Source organism: Aedes albopictus, chromosome 2 (assembly GCF_035046485.1).
Source record: "Aedes albopictus strain Foshan chromosome 2, AalbF5, whole genome shotgun sequence".
NCBI classification, from domain to species: domain Eukaryota; kingdom Metazoa; phylum Arthropoda; class Insecta; order Diptera; family Culicidae; genus Aedes; species Aedes albopictus.
Genome location: NC_085137.1, coordinates 263,170,458 through 263,198,377, shown reverse-complemented (window position 1 = coordinate 263,198,377; position 27,920 = coordinate 263,170,458). Strand labels below are relative to the sequence as shown.

General features: G+C 36.8%; 1 protein-coding gene and 1 long non-coding RNA gene across 3 annotated transcripts in view; one reads left to right on the top strand and one right to left on the bottom strand.

Moving 5' to 3' along the window:
* Positions 1 to 27,920, top strand: part of LOC109411545 (serine-rich adhesin for platelets) — a 225,833-nt gene that overhangs the window by 102,687 nt on the left and 95,226 nt on the right. The window lies entirely within an intron of this gene.
* Positions 17,900 to 22,262, bottom strand: LOC134288049 (uncharacterized). Its single transcript, XR_009997728.1, has 2 exons — positions 18,723 to 22,262; positions 17,900 to 18,672 (listed from the first exon to the last, which is right to left on the bottom strand). It is a non-coding gene; the product is annotated as an uncharacterized LOC134288049 (long non-coding RNA).

Genomic DNA, 27,920 nt, shown 5'->3' with positions numbered 1-27,920 from the left:
GTAAATGTAAATCAACTCTATACATATGAAAGTTCATCTTAGACGTATTTTCATTAAAATCTAGTTTATATACAACTTTTTGGACAAAAAATAAAAATTGTTGATATTTTTGTCATTTATCAACCCCTTCAAACAATCTGCTATACGACTTCGTTACAATTATTTTTTCAATGAATGGACTCTTATTCTCGATAGATTCATCATAGTAGATTCCAAATCTGGCCTTGAATCTCTTAACGAAGTGTGTTTTTACGAATTGGAAGCAATTTTGTAAATTGGGATATTAATCTCCATACATTGATAAACGCCTAAAAGTATGCAATGCCCTTGTAATTTCATGTAGATAAATCTGTGTTGTTCAAAATTTATTAATAAAACATTAAAAAACTACCCAAAAGAAGAAGACTAACCATGGATAGCATGTAATCATATGTTAATGTACCGTTAAGCATTTATTATTACGAAGATAATGATTTTTGATAGCTAAATTTATTGTGTTTTGCACTCAATACTCCACAAATTCATTTTTATATGTAGAATTTAGTAAAAAAATCAATGTTTTGATAGCCTTCTCTCATCATGATCATACTCCTAAGATTTAAATCTGTGATTATTTTTTTAGATTTGATGTGTTTTTAGGGCATTATCAAAGTTACCCCAAAATGAAAATCTGATTTTCGGTTTTATGAAAAACTAAAATTTATCCAAAATATTTCAGATGGTCGAATCTTTTAATTGCAGTTGATAACTGATGCCCCAGTACTTGTTTTAAAAATATAAAGCTCGGGGAAATACTGTTACATGTAAAAATAATGAGAAAATTCGCTGAAAAACTATCAAAGTTACCCCATTTTACGGTACGTATAATATTATTTTTTTCCGGCTGAACTCCATTCAAAAAAAATTCAGTCCTTGTTTTCAAACATTCCAATTTTAATCACTTCACTTTTCTAAAAGCTGAATCAAATTGATAAGAACACTATTGAAGTTATAATTAGTAGATTCGCACAATCCCAAAACATGTTTGTTCTGCGTAGGCGTTGATTGTCATAATCTATATTATTATGCTGTTATCAATAATTTTCTAGCTAGACTGATATTCAAGATAAAGTATTAATAACTCACCCTTCTTTCCATGTTCTGTCAGCTCATTGTTATTTTTCTTACAGCCTTTAGATCAGTCCAGTCTGCTATATTGTGACGACATGCTATTCATTTTTCGTTAAATCATCAAATCCATAGTGGTTCCTCTCTCCGATGATTGTAATATCGGCATTGAATCCATTCGCTTCGGTCTTGACTTCGCTGCTATGCCTTCCATATAAAAATAAAGTCAATAGTCTACTAGAGATTTTCAATGGATTGATCTCGCTACCTGTACAGGGTGCGGCAGGAAAAAATGCGAAAATTTCAAGGCACTAGTACACGCTAAATATGGGATATATATGACTTTTTTTTTTCATGACGGTGTATCAGTCAATGTCTATACTCTAGCACTGAAAAATAAAAATGAACATAGGGAATCGCGCTACTTGGGCGGTGGCTTCTATATTCGTCTGTTTTCCACTATAACTCAGTCAATCTTGAACCAATTGACACAATTCTTGGAATGCGGTGAGATAGGTATAGTATCTACCCGTGTACAAAATTTCAAGTCAATCGGTTCAAAATTGACCGAGTTACAGTGGAAAACAGACGAAAATAACAGACGAAGAAAACCACCGCCCAAGTAGCGCGATACCCTATTTGATGTTTACCATGTGATAATGTAAGCCTAATAAGCGGGTGTTTTTTTTTTGCTGGCCACACTACGGTTAATCGGAGAACGACTGGTTGTACAGATCGCCGCTAGTTTGGCCTTATCCACTACCCACTTCCCGAATCAGACCTCTGAAGACCGCAAAGCGATGCAACATTCGTGGAAAGAGTTATTAAGCGTTACCCGATCGATAAAATGACGAGATTTTATTATTTATTGTTATTCCTTACATGTTAAACAGCGTTGGCATGCCATTCGGTTTTCAGTTAATAACTTTTTCCACATGCCTTAGATCGCTTTGCGGTCTTCAGAGGGTTTGTTCCTCGCAAAATTTCCAACAGAAATCACTTATCGATATATTTTTAGGGGTTAAGGGGCAACCTGCGGCGATTTTTCTTTTAAAAAGTGATTTTCCCCATAGTAAATCGTATGAAAACTTAAAACGGCTGGTGCTAAAATATAGTTTCTCCGATCGAGCTGAAATTTTGATCAGTTGATATGGGGCCAAAATGGAATTCAAAAAGTGTACAGGAGTAAAATGTCTTTTCGTGTGTCCCACGCTAGTGCCCAGTTAAAACGTAGCCCACCTAAACGTAGCCCAACGACCGAAAGTTGACTGTAAATGAATCGTGATACCACAGATAAACAGACGTAACACTTGCGAAATTACCATCGACCACGCTTTTAACGATCATTTTAAGACTTCGTAGTTGTTGCATTCACAACCAGAGGCGCGCGCATATTTTTTCTATACGTTTGCGTTTCACACTAGCGCCTTATGTTGACGACATTGCACAACGCTGTATTTCGTGAAACATTTCCACCAGGTGATGGTTGTGTGAACTGGGGGATGGATTTTCACGAAAATAGTTGTAGGTGTTACGTCCGTTTGTCTGTGGTGATATGATTCTTCCCATGCCTGCCGCTTACTTTGTTTTTTGACATACAGCCCCATAGACGAGGGCACCGCCTCCTGAAAGTTTGTTCATTCGGTCAGCGAATTTTGACACCACAGGCTGGTCCACAGCGGTTTCGACTCTCAGCAACTTCTACCCAGCTAAAAATTTGTTTAATCTATTTCATCTTGTTTTCGCGATGAAGTTGCAAAAATATGGACTAGTGTATTAATTACATGCATATACGTTACTTCAAATGAGTATTCATGCTAGAATTCAAAGAAAAAAAAAACTATCAGCAAATTTTGATAATGCATGTCTGTATAGAAGTTGTTAAAAGTCGACCCCGCTGTGGTGTCAAAAATTTTCAGGCTCAGTGAACTCATTGTTAATCGGTGCACTCATCTATAGAGAAGTGCTCCGCAAATTCATCTGTATGAAAGCCATTCTTTCCAGAAGGGGAGGTGTCTCAGCCTCAAAAACAGCTGCATGCAAATTTTCACGCCAATCGGTCCAGTAGTTTCCAGGCAGGCAGACAGCCTGTAATTCTTTTATACACGGGTAAAATTCTACTACCAGAACCAGAAAAAAGAATCACGATTTCATTACCCTAGTGCATTTTCTTTTCATGAATATACACCATGATTTATGATCATGATATTATGATCCATTTGTCATATAAGTTAAGTAAAGTTAAGTATTTAAATTAAATATAGCTGTCCCCGGCAAACTTTGTCTTGCCTACTGCGTTTTTTAACGTTTCAAGTCTTAGCCAAGCGCCCAAGTCCCTGTTCAAAATGTATGAAAACCCAATTTTCAAAAACTTGCAATTTTCCCATGTTTTAGGCCCCATAAACCAACAGAACAAAACTTTAGTCGGACCATCCGTCCTCAAGTTATGCGCGGTCCCACGTATGCCACTGTATTCATATATATATATATATATATATATATATAAATATATATATTAGAGTGGGTCAACGTTGTATGGAGAAACTTTAAATTTGATCGTATCAACCCGGAACAAAGCTGCTTCAATCTATATTAGCGCCCAAAACAACTGTGCAAAATTTGGGAGCGATTGGTTGCGTCCCCGTATTCCGCATTGCGATTGAAATTTGTATGGAAATTAGTATGGGAAAACGTCTTTTTTTGCATTTTACTCATAACTTGAATTCCTTTGTCTAATACCATGTAACTAATGACGTTAAAGTATAGCCTAAGATATGCCGAAAAACTTTTCCGAAGACCGCAAAGTGATCCGACGCTTGTGGAAAAAGTTATTTGCCTGGTAACTTAGACCAAAAATTGAGATTTTATTATTGATGTTATTCCTTTACATGTTAAATGTTAAGCACCACTGGGCAATCTGTAAGTTATAACTTTTTTCACAAGTGTCGGATCACTTTGTGGTCTTCGGCAAAGTTTTTCGGCATATCCTAGGCTATACTTTACCGTCATTGGTTAGACTGTTTTAGACGAAAAATTTCAATTTATGAGAAAAATGCAAAAAAGCACGTTTTCCCATACTAAATTCCATACAAATTTCAATCGCAATGCGGAATACGGGGAAGCAACCAATCACTCCCAAATTTTGCACAGTTGCTTTGGACGCTGAAACGAATCGAAAAAGCTTTGTTCCAAAAAATCGACTTTGTTGACCCAGTCTAATATATATGAATACAGTGGCATACGTGGGACCGCGCATAACTTGAGGACGGATGGTCCGACTAAAGTTTTGTTCTGTTGGTTTATGGGGCCTAAAACATGGGAAAATTGCAAGTTTTTGAAAATTGGGTTTTCATACATTTTGAACAGGGACTTGGGCGCTTGGCTAAGACTTGAAACGTTAAAAAACGCAGTAGGCAAGACAAAGTTTGCCGGGGACAGCTATATTTAATTTAAATACTTAACTTTACTTAACTTATATGACAAATGGATCATAATATCATGATCATAAATCATGGTGTATATTCATGAAAAGAAAATGCACTAGGGTAATGAAATCGTGATTCTTTTTTCTGGTTCTGGTAGTAGAATTTTACCCGTGTATAAAAGAATTACAGGCTGTCTGCCTGCCTGGAAACTACTGGACCGATTGGCGTGAAAATTTGCATGCAGCTGTTTTTGAGGCTGAGACACCTCCCCTTCTGGAAAGAATGGCTTTCATACAGATGAATTTGCGGAGCACTTCTCTATAGATGAGTGCACCGATTAACAATGAGTTCACTGAGCCTGAAAATTTTTGACACCACAGCGGGGTCGACTTTTAACAACTTCTATACAGACATGCATTATCAAAATTTGCTGATAGTTTTTTTTTTCTTTGAATTCTAGCATGAATACTCATTTGAAGTAACGTATATGCATGTAATTAATACACTAGTCCATATTTTTGCAACTTCATCGCGAAAACAAGATGAAATAGATTAAACAAATTTTTAGCTGGGTAGAAGTTGCTGAGAGTCGAAACCGCTGTGGACCAGCCTGTGGTGTCAAAATTCGCTGACCGAATGAACAAACTTTCAGGAGGCGGTGCCCTCGTCTATGGGGCTGTATGTCAAAAAACAAAGTAAGCGGCAGGCATGGGAAGAATCATATCACCACAGACAAACGGACGTAACACCTACAACTATTTTCGTGAAAATCCATCCCCCAGTTCACACAACCATCACCTGGTGGAAATGTTTCACGAAATACAGCGTTGTGCAATGTCGTCAACATAAGGCGCTAGTGTGAAACGCAAACGTATAGAAAAAATATGCGCGCGCCTCTGGTTGTGAATGCAACAACTACGAAGTCTTAAAATGATCGTTAAAAGCGTGGTCGATGGTAATTTCGCAAGTGTTACGTCTGTTTATCTGTGGTATCACGATTCATTTACAGTCAACTTTCGGTCGTTGGGCTACGTTTAGGTGGGCTACGTTTTAACTGGGCACTAGCGTGGGACACACGAAAAGACATTTTACTCCTGTACACTTTTTGAATTCCATTTTGGCCCCATATCAACTGATCAAAATTTCAGCTCGATCGGAGAAACTATATTTTAGCACCAGCCGTTTTAAGTTTTCATACGATTTACTATGGGGAAAATCACTTTTTAAAAGAAAAATCGCCGCAGGTTGCCCCTTAACCCCTAAAAATATATCGATAAGTGATTTCTGTTGGAAATTTTGCGAGGAACAAACCCTCTGAAGACCGCAAAGCGATCTAAGGCATGTGGAAAAAGTTATTAACTGAAAACCGAATGGCATGCCAACGCTGTTTAACATGTAAGGAATAACAATAAATAATAAAATCTCGTCATTTTATCGATCGGGTAACGCTTAATAACTCTTTCCACGAATGTTGCATCGCTTTGCGGTCTTCAGAGGTCTGATTCGGGAAGTGGGTAGTGGATAAGGCCAAACTAGCGGCGATCTGTACAACCAGTCGTTCTCCGATTAACCGTAGTGTGGCCAGCAAAAAAAAAACACCCGCTTATTAGGCTTACATTATCACATGGTAAACATCAAATAGGGTATCGCGCTACTTGGGCGGTGGTTTTCTTCGTCTGTTATTTTCGTCTGTTTTCCACTGTAACTCGGTCAATTTTGAACCGATTGACTTGAAATTTTGTACACGGGTAGATACTATACCTATCTCACCGCATTCCAAGAATTGTGTCAATTGGTTCAAGATTGACTGAGTTATAGTGGAAAACAGACGAATATAGAAGCCACCGCCCAAGTAGCGCGATTCCCTATGTTCATTTTTATTTTTCAGTGCTAGAGTATAGACATTGACTGATACACCGTCATGAAAAAAAAAAGTCATATATATCCCATATTTAGCGTGTACTAGTGCCTTGAAATTTTCGCATTTTTTCCTGCCGCACCCTGTACAGGTAGCGAGATCAATCCATTGAAAATCTCTAGTAGACTATTGACTTTATTTTTATATGGAAGGCATAGCAGCGAAGTCAAGACCGAAGCGAATGGATTCAATGCCGATATTACAATCATCGGAGAGAGGAACCACTATGGATTTGATGATTTAACGAAAAATGAATAGCATGTCGTCACAATATAGCAGACTGGACTGATCTAAAGGCTGTAAGAAAAATAACAATGAGCTGACAGAACATGGAAAGAAGGGTGAGTTATTAATACTTTATCTTGAATATCAGTCTAGCTAGAAAATTATTGATAACAGCATAATAATATAGATTATGACAATCAACGCCTACGCAGAACAAACATGTTTTGGGATTGTGCGAATCTACTAATTATAACTTCAATAGTGTTCTTATCAATTTGATTCAGCTTTTAGAAAAGTGAAGTGATTAAAATTGGAATGTTTGAAAACAAGGACTGAATTTTTTTTGAATGGAGTTCAGCCGGAAAAAAATAATATTATACGTACCGTAAAATGGGGTAACTTTGATAGTTTTTCAGCGAATTTTCTCATTATTTTTACATGTAACAGTATGAGTAAGTTATGAGTGAAATGCAAAAAAAGAAGTTATGAGTAAAATGCAAAAAAAGACGTTTTCCCATACTAATTTCCATACAAATTTCAATCGCAATGCGGAATACGGGGACGCAACCAATCGCTCCCAAATTTTGCACAGTTGTTTTGGGCGCTAATATAGATTGAAGCAGCTTTGTTCCGGGTTGATACGATCAAATTTAAAGTTTCTCCATACAACGTTGACCCACTCTAATATATATATATATATATATATATATATATATATATATATATATATATATATATATATATATATATATGAATTAACTACATCGGCTGTTTTCCTACTCTCCGCATCGACCAATGTGGCGCTAGCTTCTATGCGCAAAAAATCGCTAAAAGTAAACCGCAAAAATATTGTATGGCGAATAGCATCTAAAGGCAAATTTATCGAAGTGGAGTACATTATTCGAAAAAATATTTGGTAGTGGTTGTGCACAATGGTAACTACTTGGTGTTTAAAGGTTTAAATGGTAACGCTTGGAGTTTAAAGGCTATGTTCCAGTAGGGATGTAATGTCAATAATAAGTAGAAGATGTAATGTTTGTTCCGTGAAGAGCTGTCATCAACAGTGACACCGAAAATTCTTATAAAACTTTGAAATTGGCCGTATAACCTATAACTGGATAGCAGGCTTGGTTCCAGGAGGGGTGTAATATCATACAGAAAATTTTATAAATCACTCTAATTATTTAAATAGTGAAAAGTTGGAACCAAAAAAAAGTTACGTTATATCGAGGTAAAAGTTACGTTATATCGAGTTACGTTATATCGAGGTTACGTTATATCGAGGTTACGTTATATCGAGGTATGACTGTACTATTAAGCCTACCAAATATTTTTTCAGTAAAAGCTTTCTATTTCAAGTAATTCAAGTTTAGATGCTTTTCACCATACAAAATAAAATTGATTTACTCCTGCTGATCAACTGTGGGTGTGCGCCAAGCGGGTAGTCCATTATTTACCCATTAAACCTGATTTTAGATGGTGTTAAAATTATAATTTCCATGCACAAAAAAAAACAGTGCGCAGCTTTTCGTGTAAAATCAAGTATAGTTTTAATTCTAAATTTTTAAATTTTTAAATCTTTCTTAATTTAGTAACGAGAACAACGCAACCCTTTTATTGTGTTATATTTTTACAGTCACCACACACAAAATCTTTCTTCCTGTTCGTTCTTTCTGGTTTTTCGCAAGCAATGTTGTTGACGTCACTTTATCGGTGTTTTTGACGTCACTTTACTGATGGGCCAAGATTTGGGTACATAGTAAAAAAAATGTCCTCAATATTCGACCCACATTCAATTTGTAAAATAGTTATTATTAGTTGAAAACAAATTTACAAGTTCAAAATAGCGTCTTTGGCCGTCGCATCAAATGTTCAGTTTTTGAAAATTCAATTCGAAATGTTCCAGAATCATGTCATTTATGATCATGTGTATAGACTACCCACTAAGCCGATAAATCATGGCGTCTACAAAAGCTATACAAAGTGACATTTTCATTCAATTTTAATGCTCCAAAGTGTTAAAATTGAAACGAAATGTTACAGTTGTTTGGCGCATAGCTTTTCCGATATCTAGTTATGCGTGTTTGTTTGAGTTTTTGGTTTACGTTGAGATAGGCCGAACGAGAGGACTATGCCAACGAAGCATCCCGATACCCTATATGGTTAAAAATGCAAAAGAGTTCGCATTATTAAAAAAAAAAATTGAGAGTGTCCATTCTGCCCCTGGTGTCCATACTGCCCCACCTACCCCTATATTCATTGATTCATGCTAACTTCTTGTTTGAATAAATATTCAATTCTTATGTGTAATAAGTTTTCAAATTATTCAATTTTATTTTGAGGCCTAACCTACACATGTGAAACGATTACGTCATTTTTTAGTCATTTCATTTAACATTTTCACATTCTCAATTGTTTGATCAAATCCAGTTCACTCGTACAGGCTCAATTAACGCAAACCTCAATCTAATCAAGTTCATGATTGAGTCGCAATAGGCAAACGTTGTCGGCTTCACATGTGGTGATTCTTGTCTAAATTTTGTAGCGAACCGTGACTTCTCAGGTTTATTTTTCAGGCCCCCACTGTTCCTGTATATCGTTGACCTATTACGACGAATATCACAATGGTTTCTGAAGATATTTAATATACTTTGTGGCGGTACTTAATAATAATTAAAATGCAACACACAACACTCTAGGTATGAGCACACGCCATCCCAAAAAATATTTGCACCAAATGTAGAATCATGATGTCATCTACCGCTCTATCGTATGGGAGTGTTCGTTGCTAATCATTTTAGCAAGACTTTCCAATTCTCCCGAATGTTTTACCAATCATTGGTATACGATGGCACCGACAGTCGGAATACTTTATTAAGGGGGATAACAGCGTAAGCCATGATTATCTGATTATTGAAATGTTTCGAATGAAATACTCAAAGATTGCGTTGGCGATCGCGACATTTAATCAGGATAATATTCAAGCAGCGGGTTAAAGCTGTTTAGTTTATACGTGTTATCCCTCTCGTTTAACCACTGTATCAAAAACTCTCATTTGTAACAAGTTAATCCATACAGCTTCAAAATGTTAAGAATATGCATGTTGGTGATTTTTAGTTTTTTTTTTATTTCATCGCTTATACTAAAGAGGGATTGTCGGCGTGTATGCACAAATGTGCGATTTTTTTTGCAACGATGATTCATGGTTCTCTCTTTCATCGCTCCCACTCTCTTCCGCTTACGTTCTCTTCCTCTTTAACTTTACCACTCAAGTATCTCTCTACTCTCGCTCGTTCTCTCTGTGGGTTGGTTCCGGTTAACTGAATTCCATACAACTGTGTGTTCGAATGACTCAGAGCCGAACGTGAGCAAAATTTACTCTGAAGCATACGGCGTTTGCCTCTAAAGACTGTAGTGCAACTATTGTTAATCAAAAAACTCTACTTTATTCAGTCTGTCCTGAAATTTTGTACAGTTAACACATTTTGAAAGTAGCTACTCTTACCGGATAATCGTTGAACTCCAATTGTCCATTACAAATAAATGGATTCTAACTAAAGATCAATTGTATAGTTCCAATTGGTTGTTCGAAAGCAAATTCAATGTTGGACAACTAGAAAAAAAATACTACCCACTTGGAATGTACCGGTGCTTTGATCAGTGCAATTGTGTGAAATAGAATCGTAGATCGAATTTAAAATTCTGGAGCTGGAAAGTGAGTGTGCATCGCTGTGCCTAAAATTGCTGCACTTGTGATTGTGATAAAATTGTAATAAAAGTGTTAAAAAGCGAAAAGAATCCACCAAGGGCTGTGAATAAAACAACACAGGTCATCGCATTACAAAGGATACCAAAGGAGTGCAAAAATCGGGCGTTTCCAGTTTTTTTACCATAACAACCAGAATAAAAAAAAATAACGTGCAAACACAATTGGAGTTTTGTTGAGTGAGATAATCCAGTGAGAAGGTAAGCTGGGCAGGGTAGTCATAATTTAAAATTTTATTGACCTTTCCGGTCTATTGCCTTACACTTGCGGCGTGTCATCTCGGTTGGAGTTTTCAGCCGCAATGAGTTTGGTAGAGAAATTATAAATAAATGATTACCTCATACTTTGGGTTCTGCCTGCTGCACTAGTGGTGTTGTTCGCCCACCGAATTTCACGCCTTCAGTGCTAGATTCCAAAAAAAAAAACGAAAGCTATATATGGTTTACTGCGTATGGCACTCACTACCAACTATGAGACTTATGAGTGAGGACTTCATATATAATCAAGTCATAGTAGGCCAGCCAAATGGCTGTCAAGAATAAATATGGCTAGATACACAATGCAATACGTCAAACGACTTTTAAGAAAAAATAAAATAAACTATGAGTCATAGTTAACAAAAAAACCCCCTCTCGCCATTTAAGCATTTAAATAGTGATTAATTTAACCCAGTTCAACCTAACAACTGAAATCACAAAGTAAGGTAAGCTCATAGCTCAACCAGATTGAATACCCATTCGAACACAGGGTGTGGGACCACCAGCCCAGCGAATCTGGTTGGGGTACATTTTTATTATTTCTAAGACATTTTTAAAATAAATGAAATGATTTTTTTGGTTAAATACTAGGAGGATTCAAGAAACACCGTATACCGCTGATTAAATATCACCCTGATTAAACGTCGCGATAATCAAGGTAATCTTTAATTATTTCATTTGCAATTTCATGAAACATTTCAATAAAGGGCCGTTCATTAACCACGTAGACTTTTTGGGGGGGGAGGGGAGGTAGGTCTTGCCAAAGTGTACGCTCCATACATTTTTTTGTATGGACACAAGTCTACGAGGGGGCAGGGGAAGGTTCTGAGATGACCAAATTTTACGCTGTTATTTAATCTTTTTATTGAATCCTCAACTACGTGTATCTCACCGATCATAAATTGAATTGTCAAATTGTGACTGTAATCGTATATCACACGCTATGTCCAAAGGAAAGTATTATAAAAAGTGAATGTACCTCAAAAATTATTCGCTTGAACCATATTTTTAGACCTCTAGATTCCAAAAATGTGTGGTTTGAAATAATCCATCTTGATTTTTTTTTTTTTCGTACATTTTTATATAGGACGGAATTCACCTTAAAATTACTTTTTTCGATATTTGTATGGGAAAATAGGAAAAAAAAGAAAAATATGTAGAAAAAAAAAACAAAATGAAATATTTCAAAAAGCACAGATTCTGAAACTAGAGGTCCAAAGCTACGATCCTAGGGAAATACATTTGATGTACATTCGATTTTCATAATACTTCCCTTTGGACATAGCGTGTATCAGTCCAATCTTTGTAGAGTTGGGACGTGAAGCATTAAGGTTTTTGTTATTGTGCAGATCCACTGGAATTTCATTATGATCAGTTTTCGCTTGAGCCATTATTGCCGAATAACCTCTTTTCCGTTTGCCGCTTTCTCTCCTTTATATCTACTCGTACCATTAGGCAGCTCTGAATTTTCCAACACGCGATTCGTTCAAAGCTGTTACCGAATTGTGAAGAAGTGTTTTCTCTTGGCAAATTAGGATGATAGTCATAACAATTCATGATTAGGCAGCCTAGCTGGCAAACCAAACCTTCATTTATTTGTTTCCTCCCTACCTAATGCGAGCTTTTAATTTATTATTCAAAAACACAACTTCAATCGGTCGTACAAAAAGAAAATTTCGAAAATAAAATGTAATGTTTTTTTAAGTAATGGTACCGTGCCATGCCCTAATACCGCGTATTTGTAAAAAAAACTCAAATATTTTACTAAGCGTATTATTTTGTTTACTACACGAGCTAGTCTCAAATGATAGCATATTAAGCCATCTTACACACCATTCTTTTTTTTTTTAATGCTTCCAGCACAAAAAAAAACAGAAAAATAAATTGCTGTCAAAATTGTTGGATGGTTCAGCAAGTTGAAAAATAATTGCTGATACTCAGTTGCTGAATACCAGCAAACAAAATTTGCAGTGTAAGTTAGGCGTGGTACATTTGACAAACACAAGCAATTAAAAATATTGACAGAATGTGGATGCAGAGTACCAATGCACGGTATTAGGGCATGATTCGTTTTGTATTCCAAATACCGTGTTTCAGCTAAAACTGCAAATTGAAGCCATTTTACGAGACGTTTCGTATCAGCTGATCGCTCATTTCATGAATGAAAAATTGACTGGAGATTGCGTCCAAGCCCGTGATTGTGAATATCAATATCACCACTGTTGTCGTTTCGTCGACTTAGTATGTTTGACCCAAAGAACCTCCATTGTATGCGGGTCATATACTACCCCATTCGCACAACAGCCCCATGTGAATAGGAAACCCAGCAAACATGGAACTATTATGCGAATATGGGCAGTATATACGGTATTACGAATAATGCTGCGTTTTATAAGTTTGATTAATCATGGCTTAAACATTCGGTATTCCACTAATCATAATTATTATACATAATACATGTAATAAGCAATATAGCGTTTGAAAAATTAAGAAACATTGTAAATCTCGCGCTTAGTGATAGATTTTTCTCTATGCAATTCAGTATTATAATTTACATTTTATATAACTCATTTTGGTATCATAATGGCCAGTTTTTCCGAACAACTGAAATGAGTTGCATAATGAAAAATAGTTGTATACCAAATGGGTTGCATTATGAAAAAAATCATTGCATACAATTTTGTATGGAACTCGTTGCCAAACTCGTTTTTTTTTCAGCACTCTTCGTATTTATCCAACCTCGTTGGATAAATGCGACTCGTGCTGAAAAAATCAACTTTATGCCACTCGTTACATAAATAACTATTTTGGTTAATAACGTGGTCTGTAAATCATTTTCAGTTGTTTATCTAGTTATTATTTCACTAAAACGCACAATGAGATTGTCCGAATACTGATCCTTTTGCCCGGAATATTCCGAAGAGTAAATCGATGAAGAGAAATTGAGCACCGTAGATACGCCCGTATGATACTATACGTGAAAAATTCATTTGAACGAGGCTGTTTGAAATGAAGAGCATTCACGGTATTAGGGCATGGCACGGTAATTTCGTTTGGAGATTTTCTTCTCCTTATTTTGAATACACGTTGTTACGTTTGTAAAATAGGTATCGACCCTGTAACAAATGTGTGACGATGTGTGTATGTTAGCCACTGCGAAGTCGTGTGCGAATTTCGACTGTTAATAATGAATTCTGGTCGAGTCCAAATGGGTGCAAATTTCGGATTAGTCCTGAACGTTTATTTATTCTGTATTATACATTATACCTTCGTTTGTAAATATGTTCCCGATCGCTAATTAAACATTTGTAGCGCTCAGGCTGCTAAAACAAGCTATGTAAGCAACTAACGTTGCAAACAAAAGGCAACTGCCAGTATTGTCGTCGCGGTTGAAACCCGAAGTTTCCCCACACCCGACAATCGAATTATCTCAAAATTCATACGTAAAACCTAACGTCGGACGTAGTGCGCTGGACAGCGGACCTGGCCCTCTATCCAGCGCACTGTGCCCGACGTACGTCCGACACACGGTTCAGGAGAAAAATCGATTTTCGCGTGTCAAAAATTCCGATTTTCAACTGCACGAACAATACGATTGCTGGATTGACTGATGGACCAATGGGCCTTTTGATTTGACGTCTAAAATCAGCTGATTTTGGGGGTGTTTGACAGTTCTCCTATGAAACTGACAATTCAGCGTTTGCGCCTTTGTTCGGCAGTTGTAAACAGTGGCATACACGGACCTGTCACCTGAAAAGGCCTATAGCAATAATGAAACCTTAGCATCCTGGGTTTGGAGTTTGGACTAGCGTTGAGCAATTTTGAATCGATGTTTTTGTTCCGATTATTCGATTTTTTTAATCGGTGTTGAAGCCTTACGAAATCGACCGAATCGATGTTTTACATTCGGTTTTTCGTTCGATTCATAAATATTATTTTTTTTTAGAATGCACTATCTCAACGTTATATCCGTTTACAAACCAGGGTCGTGAAATATTCGATGTACAATCTCAAATTATGATATTGCATTTATTTAGAAATATAAAACATCCCTTGAACTTGTACACCATGATGCAAACTGATCATTTTATAATTTTGTAAAATTTAATAATATCGAATAATATTAAAGCACTCGATTTATTCTGCAGCCCGATTCGAATCGATTCACAAAAATCAATATTTTAGCCAATTTTTCCCAATGCTAGTTCAGACCTTTATCTATTCATATAACTGAAATTCAGTAGTGAAATTCAGTTTTGTACGCTGTCGTGGTGTGCCTAGCCTAACATCTTAGGAGGATGAAAGGAGATGTTCTGATATGCTTTATTTCTAGATCTCTCCCTATTATAATAGTTTAGTTAGTCCCTTCAATCTGTATACATTTTACATCTCTACATCTCTCTTTTTCTTGATGGAGTGATCTCGTTCGTTTTAGTTCTACATTTTCTCTCCATATGTCGATTACTAAACCTTGGTTCCAAGGTGTAACACATTCTGGGAATTCCAAGTGATAACTGTTGGTGGTTTTTTTCACGCTACGAAAGTTGTTTTTTGATGTAATATGCTGAAAGTCGATAAAAACATAATAAAATAGAAAACAAGTATTGAACAAACACTTCTAAAATGGGTCACCTTTTGAGTAATTAATAGTTTTTCAACGAAAAACGGCATAATACATTATTTTTTCTGTATTCGGTTATGCTCCATATCCATACTGAATAAGCAAGAGCTACCTGTAAACATTTTAATATATTATTTGGAAAATTAAAAAAAAAAGTTTGCGGATTTAGTGGATAATAGATAATTTGTAAATCAATGTTTTCGCAAAAAAATATCATAAATCATTCCGCTTGCTTGAACTAAGTTGTAATAAAAAAAAACTTTAAAAGCCTCGCGGTTGTTTATATGGAGATTATATGGCCAAGACCATTTTATGCCGGGGCCCGTGGCGCAGTGGCTACACGTTCGCTTCATAAGCGGATGGTCATGGGTTCGATCCCAGCCCCGGCACTTCGTCATTTGCTCTTCCCCCCGAGAGCAGCTGGCACTTGACATTCTTCTGAGCTCTCATAGCTTAAACGGACCCGGTTAATTGGATATCGGCGAACGGCAACCCATAATGAACCCCCAATCGGACTGGAAAACAACAACAGCCACACACTAGGCCACACATTTTTTCATCATCGTGCTCATCATTCTATCAAGGACAGGGTAGAAAAGAGAAAGTAGCACAAAGAAGAATATAATAGAATACATTTAGGTGCTGTACAAAATGTAAGTGCAGCCGCCATTTGGAATCGCTCACGTAGTGCCCTAGTGGACAAAAGAGCTGTGAAATAGGTTGTGGTTAAGAATTAAAAAAAAAAAACATTTTATTTGTCATGTCCGATGAGAGTGGATAATTTTTCAATAAACTTAACTTTTTTAGATTCATGCTGGTCACTTAACAAAATTATCAACATTATCAAAACATAAAAAATGCGTTCAAAAATGGCACTGACCAATCTTGCCCCGCCCCACCCTACTACACTGGTTACTTCCTATATCCTATATAAGAGGTGGTCCAGGGGTTCGGAGTCGGCTTCGTAGGTCATACCGGTGCCCTGCGGTCGAGATCGACCCTTACAACGATTAAGTGGCCGCGGAGAGGAAGTCCCGGTAGCGGTGCTGTCGTGGCGTCGGTCTACTGGGTTGGATCCGAGCCCGCGGTTGGAAAGGGGTCCCCGGCAAGGGTCGGGGTAGGTGAGATCCTGCTGTCTGCAACCTACGGGTGCATCTGATAGGGCCTGAAGGGTAGTGATACCCTTCCTTACGGGCAGGTCAGATCGGGTTGCACGTGGGCATCAGTTCTTGATGTCCGCTCAGCAGTAGGGCGCGGGCGGGGTTGACCCTGCCCGCCTTCCGAGGACAAAGGGAGTGGCGAGGACCACTCGGGAAACTGGCTAAGCGCCAGCATGCTACCGTGATGGACTCTCCAAAGCGAGTCATCGATGTTCGTTGCTGCAGGCTACGCAGCTAACCTTGTGGGTGCGATGTGCACTAGCCCCTCTCTTGGTGCACTAGCCCCCTTCTTGGTGGTTCCGGAGAGACGTAGGGTTTGGCGACCATAGGAATGGTTTAGTGGGTACGAGGAGAGAGTAGTCCTGGATTTTACTTTTGTTGTAGAAGACGGCCTGTCAGACCTACACTACCCTAACCTTCTGTTAGGGTGTCTGTTGAGCAGATTATCCCCCTATGGTTTAGAAGGAAAAAAAATATCCTATATAAAGTAATCGGTGAAGTATTAGATTGAAAGTAGTGAGCTGGATTTTTGTATGAGATGATTAATTATTCGTTTATTCTGCAATGAAATGAGTTCTTGACTAATTTGATACTGTTTGAGCAAATTGCAAAATTGTTGTATTATTTATTTCTTGCTCCTTCAACAACACATTTACCCAAACTTTTGCTCAAACAGCACTGAATTGCACTGACATACCGACTAGGGGATCATAACAAAATTATATCAAAATATGTTATCTTGTTATACAGATTTTGTCTAACATAGGCCGTGAGAATAGGCTTGTGAACCCCTGTTTCAAACCCGACAACATGCATCGGAGTTCCTTTTGTGTTGTCAATTTTTGGTGTTTCTGCTTTATTCGTGCGTGTGAAATGTTTGTTAGAAGAATAAACAATGCGAACAAACAACAGCACGGGTGAAAGAACCAATCTATAGTTATTTGCAACATTATTTTAAGAAGTCTACACCACACATTCGGAGGAAAATCGGGATCATGAATATTTTTCATTTCTTCCTGAGCTATCTAAAGACATCAACGTTCATCAAAGTCTAGATGCCTCCAAAGGTGCTGGTCCGGATGGGATTCCACCAGTATTCTTGAAAAATGTATCAGTAGATCTTACATCCCCGTTATACTGATTTTATAACATGTCACTGGAATCAGGTAGTTTCCCTGAAACGTGGAAAAGTTTATTAGTGATGATTTTTAAAAGCGGTAAAAATTCCGACGTAGGTACGTAATTACTGTGGAGTAGCTATAATCTCTTGAATTTCGAAGATCTTTGAGGCAATAATCAATAAAACTTTATTCGACATGGTTAAAAACAGATTAATTCACACGCAACACGTGTTTTTCAAAGAACGTTGAACATGCACATACTTGATACTTGCTCGAATTCATACATTTTTCGTTAACGGCCATGGACAATGGCAATCACGTGGAAGTTCTCTATACAGGTTTCAGTAAAGCTTTTGGTCGAATTGACGTACCAATGTTGATTATTTTTAAACTAGAAAAAAATAGGGTTTGGTCCAGGTCTTCTTAAATGGGTCGCGTCATACCTTTCCAATCGTCAACAAATGGAACTCGAATAGAACTCCGACCAATCGGATAAGTGAGGGTAAAAATCAGTGAGGCCATGAATAATTAATTGGAAATTAAACAAATTTTGCGAAATGTTCACTTATTTCAATCGGATACATTATTCATTAACCCTTTATAAGGCAATGCCAACTATATTGTCACCTACTGTTTGTATTTTTTTCTGTTTTATAACAATTTATTTCGAACTTTGTTTTGGTTTACGTAAAATTGGGATTACTAACAACGCCTGGTATTTTTTTGGTACTAAAAAAGCTTTAAAACAATATGGGAGCCATTTGTAGTCTCAAAAATGGCTAAATTTGACCGCGTGAAGAAAATTAGCTCAAACTGATTGTAACATTATAGACATACAATAACATATATAGATTATAGATTATTGTAAATATTTTAAGAAATAATCAAATTATGGGTTGACATGAGCTGAACTACGCAGTTTATATTATGGGTTAAGACCTAATCCACTCTAAATTCTCTTTTCCGGCTTTTTGTCGAAGCCAAAAGAAGAAAAGTACCCTAAACGGGCAGTGGCAAGAATATTGCCACCAGCGTTGGTGGTCTAAACGGGCAGTGACAACTATATTGCCACCTCAAAAGATCGTTTTTGGGGTAAACGGGCAGTGACAACTATTTCGCCACCAGCGTTTTGGGCTTAAGGCGAAACTGGAAGCATTTCCTCATTTTTTTTTTGGTTTTTGATTTTTCATTAAATAATGAAGCAATTTTCGAATGAGTGTAATCAGTTTCGTACCTTTTAATTCCGCCCTAAAGGTACGAAACTGATTACACTCATTCGAAGAGGGTATTCTGCTTAGAGGGTTAGAAAAGTCGGTACAAGAACGAAGCAATATTTTCAAAATCGGTTTTCGTACACATGTAGAGTATGGATCAAGGTATCTTCTGAATTTTGTTGTGGTGGAGAATATTTTCCATTTTTGCAGAAACCATTTTGTTTGTGAAATTTTGTTTAAAAATGGTTTCTGCAAAAACGAAAAATATTTTCCACCACAAAAAAAATCAGAAGATACCTTGATCCATACTCTACATGTGTACGAAAACCGATTTTGAAAATATTGCTTCGTTATTAAATAAACAAATCAAAAACCCAAAAGTGAGGAAATGCTTCCAGTTTCGCCTTAGCGGGCAGTGGCAACTATTTTGCCACCTAGATTTTTGAAAGTTTCTTTCAAACAAAAATTGTTTTGTACATGTAATCATGTATATAATCATTTCCATAATAGTATGCGTTGACAACTCTTCTAGTTTTCTCGGCCTTATAAAGGGTTAAACTTTTGAAATTGGTGGACTGGGTGGACCAAATTTGTAATATTTAATATGGAATATCTACCAATTGAACCGGTTGCGATAACACACATTGCCATTTGGCAACAGTTTCAATTTTTCATCAAACGCATTTTTTGATTTTTTTTTTTTTTGCACATTTCCGTTCTACTTACACACCATTTGTGGATTTATATAGCACATTTAGTTCGCCACTGGACTGCGTACTTACAAAAGTACGCTGGATAAAAGTACGCGATCGCAACAAATCACTTTGGTGTCTTCAGTCCATTATTTCTGCAAACTACGATGAATAAGTGCTCTGAGGACATCGGGTAGATTCCATGCAATCACGCAATTTTATTTGCATTTCCGCACTCGTGAAAACTTCTGCTATAGTCATGGTTCTGTCGCGCGCCGTGTATGACGACGCACAACCGTCAACAACCACCGCCCGCGCTTTGCATGTCAAAGAATAAATACTGAGCGGCGAAAATGCAAACGGTGAAGCCGAGCGTGCTCTGTCTCTGATCCGATTGGCGACTTCACTCGTGCTGCCGCGCGTAACGACGCGAAGACGCACAACCGAACACTAATGTGCTCGGCTTGCCCAAAGAATACCTACTATACGTAGTAAACGAAAACGCAAACAGAGCAAACTGCACAGCTCGAAAAATTCCGACAAAAAGTACCGATATTGATGAAGTATTGATGCTCGTGTGAAAACTCCGACAAAAAGTACCAATATTGATGAAGTATTGATGCTCGTGTGGGGTCCCCTTTAGATACGTTTCTCTCGAGGAGTTAATGAAGAATGAAGGAAGAGGGAAAGAAAATTTTTTGTCATTACGTTGCGCAAACATCAACTTCTCACTGAGCAAAAGAGCGCTTAAACGGCCTACTTTTTTCATTAAAACAAAAGTGCCGAAAGTACTACTTTTCGACACTTGTGCTGAAAAGTATTATGGGGCCAGCACCAAACCGAATAGCGACGTTTTGACTAGCGACACTTTTCGACTAGCGACACTTTTTTCCAGTACCGGGTGCAGTGCGCTGTGTGCATTCAATGATGTACTATCATATACGTCACTTCCGACGTATGTTGTAAACAACCCAAAATTAGCAAACATATTTTTCTTAAAAAAAGTTTTTTGATTTCCAACCGAAATCATAATATCACTTTCCGGAACTTTTGCCAACATAAATTTTTGTTTCATTTTTGTATGTGTAATCAATAGTAGGATGAACTACATATTAAATAAGGTTGATTGAACATGATACTTGGTCGTACCTCACTCTACAGAAGTATGTAACCTAGAAAAAATACTATTCAAACCTCATTCGTAATGACAAAAAAAATTATGCATCTCGTTGCAAAACTCGATTTTTTTTTACCATTAATCGTATTTATCCATTTGTGAAAGCTACAACATCCTAGTATAACCCTATTAAATTTTCAGACATTTGTTTACCGAGATATCTTCCGAAGAGCTTTTTTAAGTAATATAGGTTAGCTTTTTGAGAGATTTTTGACATAAAGCATATTGATGAATATCTCAGCCGTTTGTCAACCGATTTGGGTTCTCTTAACACCAAATGAAAGCTACAACATCCCAGTAAAACGCTCTGAAATTTTATTTCGATTGGACTTTTAGTTACAGAGATATCTTTCGAAGAGTACTTAGGATTTATACAACTAAACTTTTTGAGATTTTTTACTAAGTGTATCATGATAATTATATCAGCCGTCTGTCAACCGATTTCGGTTCTCCTTGCACCAAATGAAAGCTAAAATATCCTAGCAGAACCCCATACAATTTTATTAGGATTGGACATTTGGTTACCGAGATATCTTTCAAAGAGTACTTGGGAGTAATACAGGTTAACTTTATGAGAGATTTTTGACCAAGTGTATCATAATAAATATCTCAGCCGAGAACCGATTTGAGTTCTCTTAGCACCAAATGGAGTGGAAACCAATCCACTAGATGCCAAATCCACAATATTTTCTAGAACTGTTGGTCAATAACACAATATAAAGCCTGCACACTTTAGAATCGGTACACTTTGAATCAGTCGCAGATCAAAAACGGTTTGACCTAGAAAAACAATGTTGTATGAAGCAAATGAAGCTTATCTATTGTATTTTGTAGGAAAAATATGAAAAATGCAGTTTTTACTTCTTTAAAAGAAAATATTGATCTGATTGTGAAATTCATGCCATTTTATTCTGCACAAACCAATGATCCTCAACACTTGCGAATTTCACAGTTTACGGGCTGGTATTTCCACAAGAAACAAAATTATTTTCAAAGATCATCATCAAAGATATGCTCGAAACAAGTTACGACATTAAACTCTTGACAAATATGGTTCACAAGACCATAATAAACTTATAGTCTTTTTGTCCATTCGCGCTATATTCAAAGCATTATTTTATTCATAGTCCTTTTTTATGAAAAAATATTTCCTGAGATCATGTTTTGGATCTACAATTCCCTGATTCAAGTGGCCTAACATAATTCATAGCGAAACCTTATAAACCTAAAATAAGAAAGTTTTCATGGATAAAACACTGAAAACCAGATTATGAAACTATAGATGTATTTCTATGATCACAAAAAAAACTTCACTGTTGATTCAGTTTTATTAAACAATTTCGTTAGATATATCACGCCATTAAAACACATCCAACGAATGTCGTCAGCAATCGTCCTTTCGAGCCACGATTATTCATATTGTTCTGCGTCAAAACATGGGTTTCTTGTATACCAATACTATTCTTATAGTATCCTTCCCGTATGCGCATTTGCCGAATTAAAGTTTATGCGAAAACAATTTTTTGACCTTAAATATCTATGACAGCCTATGATTTTCCATAAAACCCTTCAAAGGCTTACCATACACTGAGGATACTGTTCGTATGATTTTCATAGTTTACATCTTATGAATCAATCATTTTTATTTTTTTCATCATTTCATAGTTCTCGTATGTTTTTCATACATTGAAAAGCGAAATCCATAAGACTTGTCGTATGAAAAATCTTATAAGAAGCATCGTATGAAAATCATAAGATGTGTTATGAAACACCATTGCTAGAAAACAACAAAACCTTTTATTGGCTTCTAACCACTTCAACTTCCGAAGCGTCGATGGGCGTATGAGTAAAGCACGCACTCGCCAACCTTGACGTTCCTGGTTCGATTCCAGGTTGCGATTTTTTTAATTTGTGCAAAATATTTCATAAAAATATGTATGATAGTCATACGATATAGTTTCAGTTTGTATACGTTATCAATATGATTTTCATACGTGAGTGTAATGAAATTTATACAGTAACAGTATGACAATAATAGTTGGCGCTTTGAATCCAAAATCATAGTTCGTAACTATGATTTTCGCAAGAAATTCTTGTGGCAAAAAATCATAGTTGAATCGTATGATTTTCGGAGTTGCAGTATCCTCAGTGTAGCAATATTGGTACTTTTAAAACACCCATGGAATATTTTACCTCCTTTAATCAACAATCATAATACCTAAAACGATTCTATACTACGTAATTGGTGGGTTCGGCAATTTTATATTCCTACTCTCTCTCTTTCTCCTTGGCGTAACGTCCTCATTGGGACAAAGCCTGCTTCTCAGCTTAGTGTTCTATGAGCTCTCAGTTAATAACTGTGGAAGTCTTCCTCTGCCAATGACCATTTTGCATGCGTATATCGTGTGGCAGGCACGAAGATACTCTATGCCCAAGGAAGTCAAGAAAATTTCCTTTACGAAAAGATCCTGGACCGACCGGGAATCGAACCCGTCACCCTCAGCATGGTCATGCTGAATACCCGTGCGTTTACCGCCTCGGCTATATGGGCCCTCACACAAATCTTGAATCTGACAATGATTAGTTTTTGTTCAATTTGTGCAAAAAAAACTGGCACTATTTACGAAGTCAGATCAATGATTCATCTAAACAAATAAAAACAGCAAATTTTATAATTTTCCTATAAACTACAATAGATAAGCTTCAACTGCTTCTAACAAAACTTTTTTCCAAGTGACACCGTTTTTGATCTGCAGCCGGTTTAAAGTGTACCGATTCTAAAGTGTGCAGACTTTATATATATATATATATATATATATATATATATACAACAATAATTTTAATAAGTGTAAGAAGGGTTTATAGGTGGATTATTTTATGGCCGGTTGATGCACGATAACTAAAACAAATTGACTTATCGAATTGACGTTTACAGAGTCCCTAATATGCCGTGAATCGTCTATTTTCATTTCAATGCTAATACTCATATTAATAATTCTAATTGAGTATGGAAGAAAGTACGGCATGTATCCAGTTTACCAAACACTTTCCTAATAAAGATAATAGGGGGATTCACTGAACAGCGTAAACCGAATAAACTGATTAAACGTCGCGATCACCAAGGCAATCTTTGATTATTTCATTCGCAAAATCATGAAACATTTCAAATAATCAGAAAATCATGGCTTACGATGCAATTTAATCTGTTTAGTGAGAACCCCTAATAATCTATTTAATTCAACACACTTTTGATATCTATTGCAATCATTTGAACACCTGTCAATTTCCGGCAAGCATATGCATTTTTACAAAAGAGAAACTCTCAAAAATGATCATTACCAAACCACCCCTTCCGTTTGCTGTAAATGGCCAATCATGTTCCGAAGAGTGATTTGCTTTGCGATGATCTAAAAATATATGCTCATACAGACACACTATTGAAACCATCGGCAAAAAGTCTAATTATTGCAAAACGGTTTCTTATCTACTAATCACATAGGGTACAGCCACCGGATTTGGCCATTCTAAGGGAAATAATTTTTATAAAAATAACCAATAATCCAGAATGCTTTTCAATACTGTCTGTGCAAGCACAAGAATATAATATAATAGAATAATCAATACTCCTATGAAAACTACCAATGTGTCAAATGTGAAGTTCACTATATTTTATAGGAAAAATGCAGCAATAAAGCTAATACTTGATTTTTGCATTAAAAGTGGCACTGGTCAACATGGGAGCTGGTTATGGTTTTATTTTTATTTCGCATTTTTTCATCAAATTCAATGTTTTTCACAGCTTTAATCATCATAGTATATTAGGATCTAGCAGTAAGCATCAAATGTTTGCTGGTTTAGATCGCAACAGGCTGAATAACGTATTATGGTCAAAACATCCTTCTACCCTATCTGTAGTTTCATTCACGTTCACCATAAAGCACGCGGATGAATGACCAGCTGGAAAACGTCTTGCACGCCACTCATGTTTTTTTCAATGTCGAGGTCTGATGGTCAACCGCTGGTTTTAAATACTTGTACGTACGTATTTAATATAGTTTGGGGCATTTATTGGTTTATGAGTCAACTTATATTCAATATGATAACCGTGGTTGGCAAAATCAGGGCTAATAAAATCTTTCATCTCACCGAACATGATCACAAATACGTTCAATCCGACAGGTCGCCGATGCGGCAAATTAATAGAAAGTCCGTGGCTAAATTACTTTTGCACTGTGCTGCTGTGTGCCCCAAAAAGTGTATATTTTGGCTTTGAAGATTGCGGGTGAATTGTTCCAGTGGAAAACGCACAGTGGCTGAATGATACAAGAGAAATGAGTGAAAGCGCCAACAGCGCAGCAAAAATATGGCTTATTTGGAAGAAAAGCGTGAAAGGAATGTGTCGAATGATAGAAATTTGAAAAACGTGATAATGCCAGAAAAACGTCGTAATCACGCTGGCGGTAGACTGCACCGTCAAACAACTAGGGTCTGGGACCATTTGGGCAGGAGCGCCTATTTTGGGCACTTGCTGTTATAACTCAGTCAATTTTGAACCGATTGACTTGATTTTTGAGACAGGATCAGCTACGCACAGTAGGGTAAATCGGGGTAATTTGGCCACCTTAAGCAAAAGTCAATTGAAGATGCAGAAAACAACGTTGAATCTCTCGTACATCGTATGGTCGGAATGTTTCTGACAATACTATACTAGTTGCATAAAAATATCATAGTCTAATCATGTTCAAGTGCCAAAAAATGATTTTTGAAAAAAGTATTGTTTTTGGGTCGATTTTGAACCGTCGGGGTAATATGAGCACCGTAGAGCCAAGTCTTACCTCCAAAATCAGTTGTTTTGGACTCCCAGAAACTACGTTCAAAATTTTGGCAAAATCAATTAAGCCTAAGGGGGCGCTCAAAACGCTTGAAGTTTGTATGGGAAAACTTGGCCAAATGTATGGAGAAATTTTAAGTTTTCGAATTTTTTCACAGTTCAATAAATAAACCCTTTGGTTTTATTGTAGGTGACTATATGCCAAACAACTTTATCGAAAACCGCGAAGTGATCCGACAGCTGTGAAAAAAGTTATACCCTAGGCAAAGTGAGGCAAAGTATTGAAATTTCATTATTGATATTATTCCTTTACATGTATTGGAAAAACAACAATAAAGTTTATCCTCACTTTACCTATGATATAACTTTTTTCACAGACGTTGGATCACTTTGCGGTCTTCGACAAACTTGTTTGGCATATAGTCACCTACAATAATACCAAAGGGTTTATTTATTGAACGCTTACAGCGCCACCTAGCGGCAAAATTCGAAAACTTAAAATTTCTCCATACATTTGGCCAAGTTTTCCCATTCAAACTTCAAGCGTTTTGAGCGCCCCCTTAGGCTTAACTGATTTTGCTCAAATTTTGAACGTAGCTTCTGGGAGTCCAAAACAACTGATTTTGGAGGTAAGACTTGGCATTTTTCGAAATTTTTGTTTTTCATGTAAGTGTGGGCCACCTTAATGAGCACCCTATTTTCAATGTAGAATTTATATCGCCTAATGCAATACAAACTTAATATGCTTCGCTTGATGTTGAATTATATAGCACAGTCTGCGATATAGTATCAACTTGAAGTGTACAGAAAACAAACTAATTCGAAAGTTATCTAAGGTATTTAAACAGAAGAAGTCTTATGAGGTGTTTTTGTTCAGCCCTCGTCGGGGTAATTTGGCCAATAATTTATTTTATTTTTCTAATTTACTATGAGACTAAATTACTTCGTTCTAATGTTTCAATTGCTTCAATATCAGGGTCTCCAGTTAGCCTAGTGGTTAAGGCTATGGATCGCCAATCCGGAGACGGCGGGTTCGATTCCCGTTCCGGTCGGGAAAATTTTCTCGACTCCCTGGGCATAGTGTATCATTGTACTTGCCTCACAATATACAAATTCATGCAATGGCAGGCAAAGAAAGTCCTTCAATTAATAACTGTGGAAGTGTTCAAAGAACACTAAGTTGAAGTGAGGCAGGCCAAGTCCCAGTGGAGACGTCGAGCCATTAAGAAGAAAAAGAAGAAGAAGAATATCAGGCCAGTATTGGAGCTCCTAGATGGATTTTCAAAAAATTATAGATTTTAGGTGATTTTCCAGTGGTGCTCAAATTGCCCCATTGGCCAAATTACCCCGACTACCCCTATTTATCCATGTGCAAAAATACAAGTCAATCGGTTTGAAATTGGCTGAGTTATAGCAGCAAGTGTCCAAAATAGGTGCTCCTGCCCAAATGGTCCCAGACCCTATATATTATAAAAGTCTTATTTCAACAACTAAGCAAATAAAATCATGGTTAACAAAATCATGTTTGTTACTGCATATTTTAGTACATTTGTGTTATGGCGCCATTCATTAATTGGGTAAGAGATTATGGAGGAAGGCTCTTGGAAAATTGTACATGCCATACGACAGTATTGAGGATGCCATACAAAAAATCTTAACCCTCGAGCGAACGCGCTGTTGTATTTTATACAACACGTTGAAAAATCTCGCTTTTTGTATTCAGAATTGGCGTGGTGGTGGCCAACCGCGCGAGTTACTCGAGTTACGCGAGATAATGAAGATTTTTACAGCACGAGTCGTACATTTATTCAACGAGGTTTGTCGAGTTGGATAATTACTACGAGTGCTTTAAAAGTCGAGTTCTGCACCGAGTTGCGTATAACGTTTTTTGCAATTTCATAAATTACCGCTTGAAGATAGTTTTTAACAAAACTTGTTCATCAAACTGCATACTGATGTTCATAGCCATGTTTAAGAAAGTCTGATCAAAGCAGGTTAAACTGTGCAGTTTTCACATTTTTTTTCAAAACTGCGCCCAGAAACATCAAGAAGTTGATCAAAGCTGAAAACAGTGCTGTAATGGTGCATTACGCAACACAAATTAGTGCTGTAATGAACCACTCCAGCACTGCTAATTTGGTGTGGGAAAGTAGGCCTTTTTCTAGCAGGTTTACGATGAGAAATTGCAAAAAAAAATCCATTACACATGGATAAATATTCGCCATAGTAAGGCAACATTAATCCGAAGTAGTAATGCTCGCTGTGTGTTTGTCGAATTTAGTAATGGTACCTTTAGAATTCCTCCCCAAAGCAGAGCGAATTTTTATGGGTGCTTCCAAACGTGGCTTGTTAAGTTAGATTTGGCTTTATAACGAGTTGCATAAAAGTGCTTAATTTTCGTTCAAC